Genomic DNA, 17,431 nt, shown 5'->3' with positions numbered 1-17,431 from the left:
CCCTCCAACCGCTCCCCCCGCCTCCCTCAACGGTTTCTCCTCCCACGCCCCTTGCTTAACCAAATCTCCTCTGCCCTCTGAGGGAGGTAGCAGGAGTGGAAGGATTGGAGTTCATGTTCCCTCTTCCCTCCAAGATCTCTCTCAAATAGAAAAGCGATTAGGCTCCTTTTCTGCCGACTCTTCCCGCTACATCAAAGAATTTCGCTACCTCTCTCAAGCTTACGATCTGACCTGGCACGATATCTTTGTGATCCTATCTTCTACTCTGACCCCTGACGAGAGGGAAAGAATTCAAACTGCTGCCCGAAACCATGCAGATCAGGTTCACCTTACCGACAGCTCCATGCCTGTTGGAGTGACTGCCGTACCTGGCACCGATCCAGGCTGGACTTATCAGGATGGCCAAGATGGCCGGCGTAAACGCAACCTCACGATCCAATGCCTCCTGGCTGGCATGCAGGCTGCCGCTCATAAGGTAGTCAATTTTGAAAAACTAAAAGAGATAACCCAAGAACCTAACGAAAATCCAGCTATCTTTCTCAATCGCCTTACAGAGGCCTTAACTCTCTATACCCGGCTGGATCCCGACACCCTGGCAGGGGCAACGGTCCTAGCCCCCCATTTTATTACCCAATCAAACCCGGACATCCGAAAGAAATTAAAACGGGCAGAAGACGGCCCTCAGACCCCTATTCGAGATCTGGTAAAGATGGCCTTTAAAGTCTATAATGGCCGTGAGGATTTGGCAGAATCCTGCCGACAGGCTCGGATGCACCAAAAGGTGGCCCTCCAAACCCAAGCTCTTGTAGCCGCCCTAAGGCCAACCATCTCCCATGGATCACAGCATCCACGGGGTCCGCAAAAGGCAACCCCGCCAGGGGCCTGCTTCAAATGCGGAAAAGAAGGCCACTGGGCTCACCAATGTCCCAATCCCTGACCTCCTTCTAAGCCCTGCCCCAGCTGCGGGCTAACGGGCCACTGGAAGAGCGACTGCCCTACGACTGGCCCTCCCTCAGCGTCTCCACGTGGGGGGCAGGCCGACCCAACAGCATTAACACTCGAACTGCTGGGACTGGCTGACGACTGACGGCACCCGGACTCGAAGGCCCCCATCACCCTCGCTGAGCCCAGGGTAACGCTACAGGTAGCGGGTAAGTCCATCTCATTTCTGGTGGACACAGGGGCTACCTATTCGGTCCTGCCTACCTACTTCGGGCCAGTTTCTCCTTCCCAGATCTCGGTCATGGATATTGATGGCAAACCATCCTGTCCACTCCCATGTCATATCGAAGGACTCCCTTTTACTCATTCCTTCTTAGTCATACCATCCTGCCCAGTTCCTTTGCTAGGCCGAGATGTCCTTTTCCACTTAGGGGCCTCCCTCCAGCTGGTTAGACTTGACCCTAAGGTCCCCTCCTCCCAACTCCTGCTTCCTCTTCTCGGCCTGTCTCTAGAACCCTCCCCCTCCTATTCCCCTCTTCCAATCACACCAAACCCAATCAATCCCCAAGTTTAGGATACTTCTAAGCCCATAATAGCAACACACCATTCCCCCGTCCTCATCCACCTAAAGGACCTCTCCAAATTTCCATCAAGGCCCCAATTTCCCATCTCTGAGACTCACCTTAGGGGCCTACAACCTATTATCACCAGACTCCTAAACCAGGGACTCCTTTATCCCCACTGACTCTCCCTGCAACACCCCCATCCTACCTGTCCGCAAGGCCTCAGGGGATTATCGCCTGGTCCAGGACCTCTGACTAATCAATGAGGCCATAATTCCTCTCCACCCAGTAGTACCAAACCCATACACCTTGCTCTCCCATATCCCCCCATCCACAACCCACTTTACGGTTCTGGATCTCAAAGATGCCTTTTTCACTATCCCCCTACATCCCGACTCCTATTTCCTCTTCGCCTTTACCTGGACGGATCCGGATACTCATACTTCCTTCCATTCAGCTCACCTGGACAGTTCTTCCCCAGGGCTTCCACGACAGTCCTCACCTCTTCCGTCAGGCGCTGGCATGGGACCTCACTTCCTGCTCCCTTACCCCCAGCACACTCCTTCAATATGTAGATGGCCTCCTCCTCTGTAGCCCGTCTCTCAGCCTCTCAAGACAACATACTGCAGATCTCCTCAATTACCTTGGCTCTTGCGGTTATCGGGTCTCCCCAGCCAAGGCTCAGTTATCTGTATCTTCTGTAATCTACCTGGGGCTCCACCTTATCCCTACCACAAAAGGTCTAACAGCCGACCGCACCCGAATTATCCGTGAACTCCAGCCTCCGGAAACATTGGAACAAATTCTCTCCTTTTTGGGCCTTATAGTATTTTTCCGGCACTGGATCCCTAACTTTGCTCTCCTCACTAAACCCTTATATCTAGCCACTAAAGAAACCCCTCAAGGACCCCTCACCTCTCCTTCCGCCATTCGACAGGCCTTTCTCACCCTCCGTAACGCTCTGATATCTTCTCCTCCCCTTTCTCTGCTCAACCCAAACCGACCTTTTCAACTTTTTGTGGATGAACAGGCCGGAATAGCCACTGGACTCCTTGCCCAGCCTGTAGGGCCTTCCTACCGCCCCGTGGCTTACCTCTCCAAACAGCTAGGCCCAACCATTCGGGGATGGCAACCATGTCTTCGGGCCCTAGCAGCGGCAGCCGAACTGACCAAACAAACATTCAAACTGACCCTGGCCCACCCACTAACCGTGTTTTCCTCCCACCGGCTGGTCGACCTCCTAGGCCACAAGTCTCTCTCCCTCCTGGGCCCCTCCCGCATCCAGGAGTTCCACCTCCTGTTCATTGAAAACCCAGCTATTTCTCTTGATCTCTCCCCTCGCCTGAACCCGGCTTCCCTCCTGCCTATCTCTGGCACCAGGGGCTTTCCATCCCATTCCTGCCCTCATGTCATAGAAGCCTTCAAGCCACCAAGAGAGGGACTCTTTGACACCCCTCTTTCAAATCCGGACCACACTCTCTTTGTGGATGGTAGTTCGATACTCAGTCCTGACTCGGTCCTGACAGATGCCGACAGGCGGCCTACACGGTAGTAACCATCTCAACCATTATCGAGGCCAACCGCCTCCCAGAAGGGACAACCTCTCAAAGGGCTGAACTGATAGCACTCATGCGGGCCCTCGACCTCTAAGGGCCAAAGGGCCATCTTTCTCCCTATGGTTGCAGGCATTTCCCTCGCCTTCTCTCTCGTTGCTGCGGGCATCAGGGGAGGAGCCCTAACACACAGTGTCTCAACATCCCGTGACCTACAACAGAAACTCCAGCTAGCCATCGAGGCTTCTGCCGCCTCCATCACCTCCCTCCAGCGCCAGATCACCTCAGTAGCCCAAGTTGCCCTCCAAAATCGACGAGCCCTGGATCTCCTGACGGCCAACAAAGGAGGTACCTGCGTCTTCCTACAGGAGGAATGCTGCTATTACATCAATGAAACAGGACTCGTCGAAGACAACGTAAACGCCCTCCATCTCTTAAGAACTCCAACGCAAACACCAACAGTACGCCTCCCCAATTCCCGATTGGTGGCGGTCCACCCTCTATACCTGGCTAACACCAATCTTAGGCCCCGTAATTCTCATCTGTATCTTGCTCATGTTTGCTTCCTGTTTTCTTAGGTTCCTTTGCAGGCGCATGGAGGAAGTCTCTCGGGTGGCCACAAACCAAATGCTCCTCAGCCCTTACACCTTGATTCCTACAGAACCCCCCACTGGTGTCCCTTAAGCTTCGGACCTCTGGTCGCCCGACTTCCCTTTCGATGCCCCCATTCACCAAGAAGTAGCCAGAGATCAGAACGCCGCCCCATTACACCAAAGATGTCGGGATGTAAGGCCAACTGGCCCAAGGCAGGGGAACGCAATCAGACTCACAGGTTGCATCACACCGAAACTTTCCGGACCACCCAGTTCCAGAAACTGACCTGGAGACTTTCCGGACCACCCAGTTCCAGGAACTGACCTGGGGACTTTCCACCCGGCCCAGCCTTCCCGCCTTTCGAGGGGCGGGACTAACGGTCCCAAGACTGATGCAACCGGCACTAGATATTGCCACGATACCCGAAAAGGCCACCAAATAATGAATACCCTGCGCCCTCCCAGATTTACCACACCCCTTTCCTTTCTTCCCCTATAAATTCTGCCCAGACCCTCACCCGGGCGTGACTTCTCTGGCCCCTTTCTCTAGGACCAGTGAAACTCGCCCGGTAGCGCTCCCTAATAAAGCTCACTTGAAGCTTTCCTCTGTTTCGCAATGCCATTTGTTAAGATCCGACCTTACATTAAGGACAAAGAAAAATTATTGAAAGCAACAAGGGAAAAATGACAAATAACATACAAGGGAACTCCCATAATGTTAACAGCTGATTTCTCAGCAGAAACTCTACAAGCCAGAAAGGAGTGGCATGATATATTTAAAGTGGTGAAAGGGAAGAACCTACAGTCAAGATTACTCTACCAGGCAAGGATCTCATTCAGATTCTATGGAGAAATCAAAAGCTTTACGGACAAGCAAAAGCTAAGAGAATTCAGCACCACCAAACCAGCTCTACAACAAACGCTAAAGGAACTTCTCTAAGTGGGAACACAAGAGAAGAAAAGGACCTACAAAAACAAACCCATAACACTTAAGAAAATGGTAATAGGAACATACATATCAATAATTACCTTAAACGTGAATGGATTAAATGCTCCAACCAAAAGACACAGGCTCACAGAATGGATACAAAACAAGACCCATATATATGCTGTGTACAAGAGACCCACTTCAGGGCTTCCCTGGTGGTGCAGTGGTTGGGAGTCCACCTGCCGGTGCGGGGGGGGGCACAGGTTCGTGCCCCGGTCCAGGAGGATCCCACACGCCCGTGAGCCATGGCCGCTGAGCCTGAGCGTCCGGAGCCTGTGCTCCGCAACGGGAGAGGCCACTGCAGTGAGAGGCCCGCATACCGCAAAAAAAAAAAAAAAAAAAAACCCACTTCAGACCTAGGGACACATACAGGCTGAAAGTGAGGGGATGGACAAAGATATCCCATGCAAATGGAAATCAAAAGAAAGCTGGAGTAGCAATACTCATATCACATAAAATAGACTTTAAAATAAAGAATGTTACAAGAGACAAGGAAGGGCACTACATAATGATCAACGGACCAATCCAAGAAGAAGATATAACAATTATATATATATATGCACTCAACATAGGAGCACCTCAATACGTAAGGCAACTGCTAACAGTCATAAAAGAGGAAATCAACAGTAACACAATAATAGAGGGGGACAATAAAACCTCACTTACACCAATGGACAGATCTTCCAGACAGAAAATTAATAAGAAAACACAAGCTTTAAATGACACAAGAGACCAGAGAGATTTAATTGATATTTATAGGACATTCCACCCAAAAACAGCAGATTACAGTTTCTTCTCAAGTGCACATGGAACATTTTCCAGGATAGATCACATCTTGGGTCACAAATCAAGCCTTGGTAAATTTAAGAAAATTGAAATCATATCAAGCATCTTTTCTGACCACAACACTATGAGATTAGAAATCAATTAAAGGGAAAAAAATGTAAAAGACACAAACACATGGAGGCTAAACAATATGTTACTAAACAACCAAGAGATCACTGAAGAAATCAAAGAGGAAATCAAAAAATACCTAGAGGGCTTCCCTGGTGGCGCAGTGGTTGAGGGTCCGCCTGCCGATGCGGGGGACGCGGGTTCGTGCCCCGGTCCGGGAGGATCCCACGTGCCACGGAGCGGCTGGGCCCGTGAGCCATGGCCGCGGAGCCTGTGCTCCGCAGCAGGGGAGGCCGCAGCGGTGGGAGGCCCGCGTACCGCAAAAGGAAAAAAAAGAAAAAAAAAAAATACCTAGAGACAAATGACAACGAAAACACAACAATCCCAAACCTACGGGATGCAGCAAAAGCAGTTCTAAGAGGAAGTTTATAGCCATACAAGCCTAACTCAAGAAACAAGAAAAATCTCAAATAAACAATCTAACCTTACACCTAAAGGAACTAGAGAAAGAAGAAAAAACAAAACCCAAAGTTAGAAGAAGGAAAGAAATCATAAAGATCAGACCAGAAATAAATGACATAGAAACAAAGAAAACAGCAAAGATGAAGAAAACTAAAAGCTGGTTCTTTGAGAAGATAAACAAAATTGATAAACCATTAGCCAGACTCATCAAGAAAGAGAGGTAGAGGACTCAAATCAATAAAATTAGAAATGAAAAAGGAGAAGTTACAACAGACACTGCAGAAATACAAAGCATCCTAAGAGACTACTACAAGCAACTCTATGCCAATAAAATGAACAACATGAAAGAAATGGACAAATTCTTAAAAAGGTATAACCTTCCAAGACTGAAGCAGGAAGAAGCAGAAAATATGAACAGACCAATCACAAGTAATGAAATTGAAACTGAAACTTGATTTAAAATCTTCCAACAAACACAAGTCCAGGACCAGATGGCTTCACAGGTGAATTCTATCAAACATTTAGAGAAGAGCTAACACCCATCCTTCTCAAACTTGTCCAAAAAATTGCAGAGGAAGGAACATTCCCAAACTCATTCTATGAGGCCACCATCACCCTGATACCAAAACCAGACAAAGATACCACACAAAAAAGAAAATTATAGACCAATATCACTGATGAATATAGATGCAAAAATCCTCAACAAAATACTAGCAAACAGAATCCAACAACACATTAAAAGGATCAAGTGGGGTTTATCCCAGGGATGCAAGGATTCTTCAATATACGCAAATCAATCAATGTGATACACCATATTAACAAAGTGAAGAATAAAAGCCACATGACCATCTCAATAGATGCAGAAAAAGCTTTTGAAAAAATTCAGCACCCATTTATGATGAAAACTCACCAGGGCTTCCCTGGTGGCGCAGTAGTTGAGAGTCCGCCTGCCGATGCAGGGGACACGGGTTCGTGCCCTGGTCCGGGAAGATCCCACATGCTGCGGAGAGGCTGGGCCCATGAGCCATGGCCGCTGAGCCTGCGCGTCCAGAGCCTATGCTCCGCAACGAGAGAGGCCACAACAGTGAGAGGCCCATGTACCGCAAAAAAAAAAAAATCTCTCCAGAAAGTGGACGTAGAGGGAACCTACCTCAACATAATAAAGGCCATATACGACAAACCCACAGCAAACATCATTCTCAATGGTGAAAAACTGAAAGCATTTCCTCTAAGATCAGGAATAAGACAAGGATGTCCACTCTCGCCGCTATTATTCAACATAGTTTTGGAAGTCCTAGCCACGGCAATCAGAGAAGAAAAAGAAATAAAAAGAATACAAATTGGAAAAGAAGAAGTAAAACTCACTATTTGCACATAACATGATACTATACATAGAGAATCCTAAAGATGCCACCAGAAAACTACTAGAGCTAATCAATAAATTTGGTAAAGTTGCAGGATACAAAATTAATGCACAGACATCTCTTGCATTCCTATACACTAACAACGAAAAATCAGAAAGAGAAATTAAGGAAACAATCCCATTCACCATTGCAACAAAAACAATAAAATACCTAGGAATAGGGGCTTCCCTGGTGGCGCAGTGGTTGAGAGTCCGCCTGCCGATGCAGGGGACGCGGGTTCGTGCCCCGGTCCGGGAGGATCCCACATGCCGCGGAGCGGCTGGGCCCGTGAGCCATGGCCGCTGAGCCTGCACGTCCGGAGCCTGTGCTCCGCAACGGGAGAGGCCACAACAGTGAGAGGCCCGCGTACAGCATAAAAAAAAAAAAAAAAAAAAAAAAAAATAAAATACCTAGGAATAAACCTAGTAAGGAGGTAAAAGACCTGTACTCAGAACATTTTAAGATACTGATGAAAGAAATCAAAGATGACACAAACAAGTGGAGAGGTATACCATGTTTTTGGATTGGAAGAATCAATATTGTGAAAATGACTATACTACCCAAAGCAATCTACAGATTCAATGCAATCCCTATCAAATTACCAGTGGCATATTTTTACAGAACTAGAACAAAAAAATCTTAAAATTTGTATGGAGACACAAAAGACCCTGAATAGCTAAAGCAGTCTTAAGGGAAAAAAACGGAGCTGGAAGAATTAGACTCCCTGACTTCAGGCTATACTACAAAGCTACAATAATCAAGACAATATGGTACTGGCACAAAAACAGAAATATAGATCAATGGAACAGTATAGAAAGCCCAGAGATAAACCCACACACCTACGGTCAACTAATCTATGACAAAGGAGGCAAGGATATACACTGGAGAAAAGACAGTCTCTTCAATAAGTGGTGCTGGGAAAACTGGACAACTACATGTAAAAGAATGAAATTAGAGCACTCCCTAACACCATAAACAAAAATAAACTCAAAATGGATTAGAGACCTAATGGACTGGAGACTGGACACTATAAAACCTTTAGAGGAAAACATAGAAAGAACACTGACATAAATCACAGCAAGATCTTTTCTGATCCACCTCCTAGAGTAACGGAAATAAAAAAAAAATAAACAAATTGGGGGGCTTCCCTGGTGGCGCAGTGGTTGAGAGTCCGCCTGCCGATGCAGGGGACGCGGGTTTGTGCCCTGGTCCGGGAAGATCCCGCATGCCGCGGAGCTGCTGGGCCCGTGAGCCATGACTGCTGAGCCTGCACGTCCAGAGCCTGTGCTCCGCAACAGGAGAGGCCGCAGCAGTGAGAGGCCCACATACCAAAAAAAATAATAAACAAATGGGACCTAATGAAATTTCAAAGCTTTTTCACAGCAAAGGAAACTACAAACAAGACAAAAAGACAACCCTCAGAATGGGAGAAAATATTTGCAAATGAATCAATGGACAAAGGATTAATCTCCAAAATATATAAACACCTCATGCAGCTCAATATTAAAAAAACAAACAACCCAATCAAAAAATGGGCAGAAGACCTAATAGACATTTCTCCAAAGAAGACATACAGATGGCCAAAAAACACATGAAAAGCTGCTCGACATCACTAATTATTAGAGAAATGCAAATCAAAACTACAATGATGTATCACCTCACACCAGTTAGAATGGGCATCATCAGAAAATCTACAAACAACAAATTCTGGAGAGGGTGTGGAGAAAAGGGAACCCTCTTGCACTGTTGGTGGGAATGTAAATTGATACAGCCACTATGGAGAACAGCATGGAGGTTCCTTAAAAAACTAAAAATAGAATTACCATATGACCCAGCAATCCCACTACTGGGCATATACCCAGAGAAAACCATAATTCAAAAAGACACATGCACCCCAATGTTCACTGCAGCACTATTTACAATAGCCAGGTCATGGAAGCAACGTAAATGCCCATCGACAGACGATTGGAGAAAGATGTGGTACGTATATACAATGGAATATTACTCAGCCATAAAAAGGAACAAAATTGGGTCATTTGTAGAGATATGGGTGGATCTAGAGACTGTCATACAGAGTTTAGTAAGTCAGAAAGAGAAGAACAAATATCATATATTAACACATATATGTGGAACCTAGAAAAACGGTACAGATGAACCGGTTTGCAGGGCAGAAGTTTTGACACAGATGTAGAAAACAAACGTATGGACACCAAGGGGGGAAAGTGGCGGGGGGAGTGGTGGTGGTTGGATGAATTGGGAGATTGGGATTGACTTAAACACACTAATATGTATAAAACAGATAACTATAAGAACCTGCTGTGTAAATAAATAAATAAAATTAAAAATTTTAAATAAAATAAATGGTGCCAAAATCTCTTCCTTAGTTCCTGGATCTGAGCCAATTTTCACATCCAAAACTCAGTTACTGAGGAGATAACCAAGCCCCTAGGGGAAGGATCATGAGACTATAATGACTCTCCCAGTTCTTCCCAAAAGGGAACTCATCATCTATTCAGATGACTATACATTTGGAAAAGGAGAATGTGCAAATATTTTCAGCATTTTAGACACAGGATCTGAGCTGACACTGATGCCTAGAGACCCAAAGCATCATCACGATTCCCATCAGAAGAGGTAATTTCTTCAGTTCCCAAGTGTTTAGTGGAACTTATATACTCATGAGTTGGTATAACCTCTACTTTGGGTCCTTAGCCTAAGAGAGAAGAGCTATCATAGTGGGAAAGGCAATGTAGAAATCTCTGAAACTCCCCCACTCTTCAGCCATGATAGTAAATAAAAAGAAATGACCATATCCTAGGGAGTAAGGGGAGAGGGACAGAGATTAGTGCCACCATAAAAGACAGAAAGGATGTGTGGATGGTGCCTATCTTATCCACTCCTAGAAATAAAGCTCCCACCTATACACCAGATGACATGGTAAGTTGCCAACTTTGAGTGCAACCCAGAGTAGGAAAGGGCTCTGCAGCAGGTCCAAGCTGCAATGCACGAAGCCCTGCCATTTAGGCCATAACATCCAAGAGACCTAAGAGGGCGGAAAATCATGCAGTGTGGAGCCTATGGCAAGCCCCAATGGGCAAAGCAGGGGCTTGAAATTCTAGAGCAAGGCCAGGCTGTCCACAGCAGAGAAATACATGCCTTTTGAGAAAAAACTCTTAGCCTGTTATTGGAATACTTCATTATGAAACACTAAGTAACCATGAAACGCTCCCATTATGAGTTGGTTGTCAGACTTGCTCCCATTACGAGTTATGAGTTATGTCAGAAGTGCTGCCATTATAGGTTGGACCTGTTAAGTCAAACAGTCAGACCAGACCAGCAGCAGTCTTTCAAAAGATAGAAATGGTACCTTCAGAATCAAGACTAAGCAGAACCAGAGGACACAAGCAAACTGCATGAGCAGGTAGCCCAGACCTCTTGCTATCCACCATACATCTAAAAGCATCCCTATCCCTTGTGCAAAAGAACCCATAGTCATAAGGAATGTCTTGTATAACCTGCTAAGGGAGGAAGTAAAAGCCCAAGCATGATTTACAGGTGAGTTAACTTATGACTGCCAACTGAAAATGGATGACAGTCACATTCAGAAGTGGTCTTGAAAGACAGTGGAGACAGAAAATCTGCCAGCTATACACCTGATGATCCACCTTGTGTAGAAGGAGAAATAGTGCAAGGTGAGAATATATACACATTCTAGATCAATGGCCAATGGCCTGGCCATCTGATTAGAGGACTGGAAGGAAAAGGACTAGAAGATCAAAGGCAATGAGGTCTGGGGCAGAGAATGGTGATGGACATATGGGAGAGTGCACAAAGCCAAAGATTTCTGGATCACACATTAATGTCCACCAAAAAGAATCCACCATGAAAGAAGCACTAAACCACCAAACAGACAAAATGACTTGGCCTTCATCAGAAAGCATAAGATGAACCCAGGATTCTAATTTCAGGCATCCTCTTAGCCAATACAATGATTTACAAAGAAAACATGTGAACTCCTATTTATATTTCATCCTTTGAAAAATTTTCTACCTTTTCAAATAATTGATAATGTACATAAAATATGACTTACCCTAAAAACTCTTCATATATTAGGTGTTCTAGTTTTTTTTGTTTTTCGGGGGTTTTTTGGCTGTGCTGCACAGCTTGCGGGATCCTAGCTGTCGGAGCAGGGATTGAACCCAGGCCCTCAGCAGCCAAAGCGCAGAGTCCCAACCACTGGACTGCCAGGGAATTCCCTCTAGCTTTTTTCTTAACTGATAGGGAGCAATCAAAAAAGTTTGGTGACCACTGCTATATTCTGCCATTACATAAAGTAATTACTGGTTGTTGAATTAACAGACATACTTGTTAGCCTAATTCTGGACTACTTCATATGGTTTATAGTACCTCTTACAAGTCCATAACCAAATCCTTTACTAATGAGTCCAGTTGCCATAGTTTATCATGCTTATTCTTTCTAAGGGAAACATAATTTCACCAAAGTTATAGCTAACAAATCTCTTGTTTAACAACTAAATATCCCCAAAGGGGTACACTATTCCTAGAAGTACTGCAATGCCAGGTTGATGCATGGAGCTGACAAAACAAGCCCCTATTCCATCTCCTTGTTCCAAAACTCAATGTAATACGTTGTCCTCAGGTAAAGGACATAGATACTAAACTGATAAGAACAGATACCACACTTCATCTTAGCCAAAAGGCCTAGAATTGATATTATCTGTATTAACTCCCCATCATCTCTTCCTGTCCCAAACTTTCCTCACTCAGGTCCACAAACACAGCTTGTAAGCATGTCCTTACAACCATCAACATCCTCATCTTCCCCAGAGACCAGGAAATTCTGTTATCAAATAACTTAACTTACTGTCTTATCTCCCAGTTCCTGGCAAAGAACTAGTTATTTGCATACCTCCTCATCCATTACGTGAGGCAGTGCCTCTTGCTGCCAGGTGGGGGCAGGGTTGCTCTCTGGGCAAAATCACCAGACCTCTCTAAGCACCTCATTTGATAAGAAAGGTTATCAATGAATTGGGGCTAGAAAAAGATCATTCAAAAATTTATAGGGATAAATTAGTATATATTGAGTCCTACTTTGTGTCCTCTACTCTGCTAGGCAATAGGGATACAAAGATTTACACAGACATGATCTCTAAACTCAGGAAGTTTATGGTGGGCAGGCAGAGCGGATCTGTCTTGGGGAGGGAGTGGCAGTAAGGAAAGGGGCAAAGGGGTCTCAATGGCCATAATGATGATCTGGACGATAACCTAAAGACTATGGAGGGGCACTGAAGAGTTATGAACTGAGACATGAGACTGGACCAAATATTTTATATAGAAAGATCACTGCAGCTTCAAGATGGAGAATGGACTAAAGAAAGAAAACCAGGGTCAGGGAGTCAGATTAAGTCTGTTGTAAAAAACTTGGGGTCAAAGGCCTCAATTAGGGTAGTGGCAGTGGGGGAGCTTGGACAATCGAGTGAAATAGGAGAAGCAGGTTGAATTCAATTTGGAAAAGTTAAGAAGTTTGTGGACCATGTGACAATGTTCATCCAGAAGGCAACTGGATGCACAGCTCTGAAGCACAGGAAAAAGATCGTGGGCTGGAGCTACAGGCATAACGGTGGTCATTAAAATCATGGGAGTGGATAAGGTGGCCCAGGCAGAGTAAGTAAAAAGTTGGGCCTAATACATAACTGGAGGAACATTAATGTTTGAGGAATGGGCCAGAAGATGTACCTCAAAGGATCAGGAAGAAGTTAGCAGAAACATAAGAGGAAGGCTAGGAGAGGGCAGTGTCCCAAGCACTGTGGAAACAGTGTTTTAAGAAATAGGAAATGGGTCAAGAGGGTAAGGTGCTGCTGAGAGATCAAGTAGGATGACTGAAGTGTCTTAAGAAGTGGGCAGCACTGTGGGAACAAGTGCTTCTTAAACTTTAGCTTGCAGACAGATCACCTGGGGATCTTGTGTAAATGCAAATGCTAATTCATTTGGCCTGTGAAAAGACCTGAGGTTAGCATTTCTAACAGGCTCCCAGGTAATGCAGGTGTAGCCAGCTCTTTAAAGGTAAAGACATTTGCTGGAAAGAGGAAGCAAGATACGATGCTAGCCAGAGGGAGGCATGGTGTTAGAACCACACTAGCACACTGTCTAAAGCTCCAATTCGGGAGTCAGACCTCCTGAATTTAAATTCTCACTCTCAATAAATATTTTTTGAATAAATAAATAAATGGATCAACAAAAGACAGTGTACCACAGGGGTTGTTAAAGTATAATTTTTAAAAATGAAAACATGACTCATAAAAATATAAAGTAAACACATGTCAAATATTTTATTCAACCTATTAATTAATAAGAGAATGAATAAGATTTAAAACTGCTTCAATAGAGAATTCTAGAAAAAGAGTATCATCAGTCAAGAGTCCAGGCAAGGGCTTCCCTGGTGGCGCAGTGGTTGACAGTCCGCCTGCTGACGCAGGGGACATGGGTTCATGCCCCGGTCCGGCAAGATCCCACATGCCGCGAAGTGGCTGGGCCTGTGAGCCATGGCCACTGGGCCGGCGTGTCCGGAGCCGGTGCTCCGCAACGGGAGAGGCCACAACAGTGAGAGGCCCGCGTACTGCAAAAAAAAAAAAGAGTCCAGGCAAGAATGATATGAATTTGCATTCTAATACATAGATATAAAATCACCTAATGTCTTACAAGGCAAACTTATCAAATTGTAAAATACCCAAAGCAATAGTAAAAAGGACATCAAACAAAGGTACACACCCCCTGGAAAACCTGATAATCCCCAAGCTAGGTGGGCCTGCTCTACGTCAAAAGGACACCTAGTAATAACTTTTGCCTATTTCCAAGTTTTGGATAATTTTTCTTAACAGGGTCAAAAGAAGAGACTGGATTTGAATAATAGCTCTGCCACACTAGCTATGTATCCTTGGATAAGTAACTTATATAAAACTCAGTTTTCTTTTTTCACAGAACTAGAACAAAAAAATTCACAATTAGTATGGAAACACAAAAGACCCCGAACAGCCAAAGCAATCTTGAGAAAGAAAAACGGAGCTGGAAGAATCAGGCTCCCTGACTTCAGACTATACTACAAAGCTACAGTAATCAAGAGAGTATGGTACTGGCACAAAAAACAGAAAGATCAATGGAACAGGATAGAAGGCCCAGAGATAAACCCATGCACATATGGACACCTTATCTTTGATAAAGGTGGCAGGAATGTACAGTGGAGAAAGGACAGCCTCTTCAATAAGTGGTGCTGGGAAAACTGGACAGGTACATGTAAAAGTATGAGATTAGATCACTCCCTAACACCATACACAAAAATAAGCTCAAAATGGATTAAAGGCCTAAATGTAAGGCCAGAAACTATCAAACTCTTAGAGGAAAACATAGGCAGAACACTCTATGGCATAAATCACAGCAAGATCCTTTCTGACCCACCTCCTAGAGAAATGGAAATAAAAACAAAAATAAACAAATGGGACCTAATGAAACTTCAAAGCTTTTGTACAGCAAAGGAAACCATAAGGAAGACCAAAAGACAACCCTCAGAATGGGAGAAAATATTTGCAAATGAAGCAACTGACAAAGGATTAATCTCCAAAATTTACAAGCAGCTCATGCACCTCAATAACAAAAAAACAAACAACCCCATCCAAACATGGGCAGAAGACCTAAATAGACATTTCTCCAAAGAAGATATACAGACTGCCAACAAACACATGAAAGAATGCTCAACATCATTAATCATTAGAGAAATGCAAATCAAAACTACAATGAGATATCATCTCACACCAGTCAGAATGGCCATCATCAAAAAATCTAGAAACAATAAATGCTGGAGAGGGTGTGAAGAAAAGGGAACACTCTTGCACTGCTGGTGGGAATGTGAATTGGTTCAGCCACTATGGAGAAGAGTATGGAGGTTCCTTAAAAAAACTACAAATAGAACTACCATATGACCCAGCAATCCCACTACTGGGCATATACCCTGAGAAAACCAAAATTCGAAAAGAGTCATGTACCAAAATGTTCATTGCAGCTCTATTTACAACAGCCCGGAGATGGAAACAACCTAAGTGCCCATCATCGGATGAATGGATAAAGAAGATGTGGCACATATATACAATGGAATATTACTCAGCCATAAAAAGAAACGAAATTGAGCTATTTGTAATGAGCTGGATAGACCTAGAGTCTGTCATACAGAGTGAAGTAAGTCAGAGAAAGACAAATACCGTATGCTAACACATATATATGGAATTTAAGAAAAAAATTGTCATGAAGAACCTAGGGGTAAGACAGGAATAAAGACACAGACCTACTGGAGAACGGACTTGAGGATATGGGGAGGGGGAAGGGTGAGCTGTGACAGGGCGAGAGAGAGGCATGGACATATATACACTAACAAATGTAAGGTAGATGGCTAGTGGGAAGCAGCCGCATGGCACAGGGATATCGGCTATGGTGCTTTGTGACCGCCTGGAGGGGTGGGATAGGGAGGGTGGGAGGGAGGGAGACGCAAGAGGGAAGAGATATGGGAACATATGTGTATGTATAACTGATTCACTTTGTTATAAAGCAGAAACTAACACACCATTGTAAAGCAATTATACCCCAATAAAGATGTTATAAAAAACAACAACAACTCAGTTTTCTTATCTGTAAAAAGGGGATGGTAATCAGAAAAACTACTATTTTTTGAAATGAGGTAATATATATAAAGCAGTTAGTACAGCGCCTGGAAGGTGTCATGGAAAGCACTTAATAGATGTTAACACCCTCCACCAATGGTTTCACCTTGTTTATCTCATTTCCCATTACTTGACACCCCAGCCTTTTTGCACCATTCTAGCAAATATATTTACACACACATGCACACATTTCACTTAATTTGACTACAACATTCTTCACTTGTGCAACATCCTCTTTTAACCTTATTATTCAAAGGAAAAAATGTCCAGCATTCACTTATTTCATGGGTGATGAAACTTGCATTATTTCCACCAAACTTCACCTTGACGTATATAATACCTCCCCAGTTGTGTTTTAAAAATCCTAACCACAACCTATAAATCAGTAAGCACCGTCCAGTGCTGCAGTCCTACTTGGAGCATTCTACCTCATATGGCTCTCTCCTCCATTTCTTTCAGAGTTCTGCACAAATGTCCCTCTCTGAGTGAAATGACAATTCCTCCCCCTCTGCCCCAGCACTCCCTCTCTCCTTCCCTACTTAATTTTCACCATAGCTTTGTTTTTTTGTTTTGTTTTGTTTTTTGGTTTTGGCCGCACCTCACGGCATGCAGGATCTTATTTCCCCAACCAGGGATCGATCGAACCTGTGCCCCGTGCAGTGGAAGTGCTGAGTTTTAACCACTGGACCACCAGGGGAGTCCAATTTTCACCACAGCATTTAACTGCACTTGACATATTATTTGTCTGTGTTTTCCACCAGAATATAAGCTCCAAGGGAGCATAAGGGGACTGTCTGCTTTGTTCCCTGTTGTATCTCCTGTGCCTTGTAGATGCTCAACAGATAAATAATATTGGTAGACTAAACGTTAAGCGAAGGTTGTGCCCGTGATCTCCAACTGCCAAGAACATTGGTGTTTTTTTTTTTTTTTTTTTGGTGCTTAAGCCCCTCAACCCACTTACAGCTTCCAAAAGGAATATCCAGTTTTTTTTTTTTTTTTTTTTTTTTCGGTACGTGGGCCTCTCACTGCTGTGGCCTCTCCCGTTGCGGAGCACAGGCTCCGGACACGCAGGCTCAGCGGCCATGGCTCACGGGCCCAGTCGCTCCGCGGCATGTGGGATCTTCCCGGACCGGGGCACGAACCCGTGTCCCCTGCATCGGCAGGCGGACTCTCAACCACTGCGCCACCAGGGAAGCCCAGAATATCCAGTTTTTGACATCCCTCCCTTTCTAGTGGATTCTATATCACTACAAAAGATGCTGAAAATTCACACTCTTGGTGCACAGGCATATTTTGATTGGCTCATA

The 17,431-nt window shown here is 44.7% G+C and overlaps 1 protein-coding gene and 1 non-coding gene across 2 annotated transcripts in view; both read right to left on the bottom strand.

The window, feature by feature from the left end:
* The window catches only part of SLC3A2 (solute carrier family 3 member 2), a 47,902-nt gene that overhangs the window by 27,813 nt on the left and 2,658 nt on the right, over nucleotides 1–17,431 (bottom strand). The window lies entirely within an intron of this gene.
* Nucleotides 11,944–12,131, bottom strand: LOC116758878. The gene has a single exon (XR_004351266.1). It is a non-coding gene; the product is annotated as a U2 spliceosomal RNA (small nuclear RNA).

Source organism: Phocoena sinus, chromosome 8, assembly GCF_008692025.1.
Source record: "Phocoena sinus isolate mPhoSin1 chromosome 8, mPhoSin1.pri, whole genome shotgun sequence".
Taxonomy (NCBI): domain Eukaryota; kingdom Metazoa; phylum Chordata; class Mammalia; order Artiodactyla; family Phocoenidae; genus Phocoena; species Phocoena sinus.
Note: the sequence above shows the minus strand (reverse complement) of the source record. Positions and strands in the feature narration are given on the sequence as shown.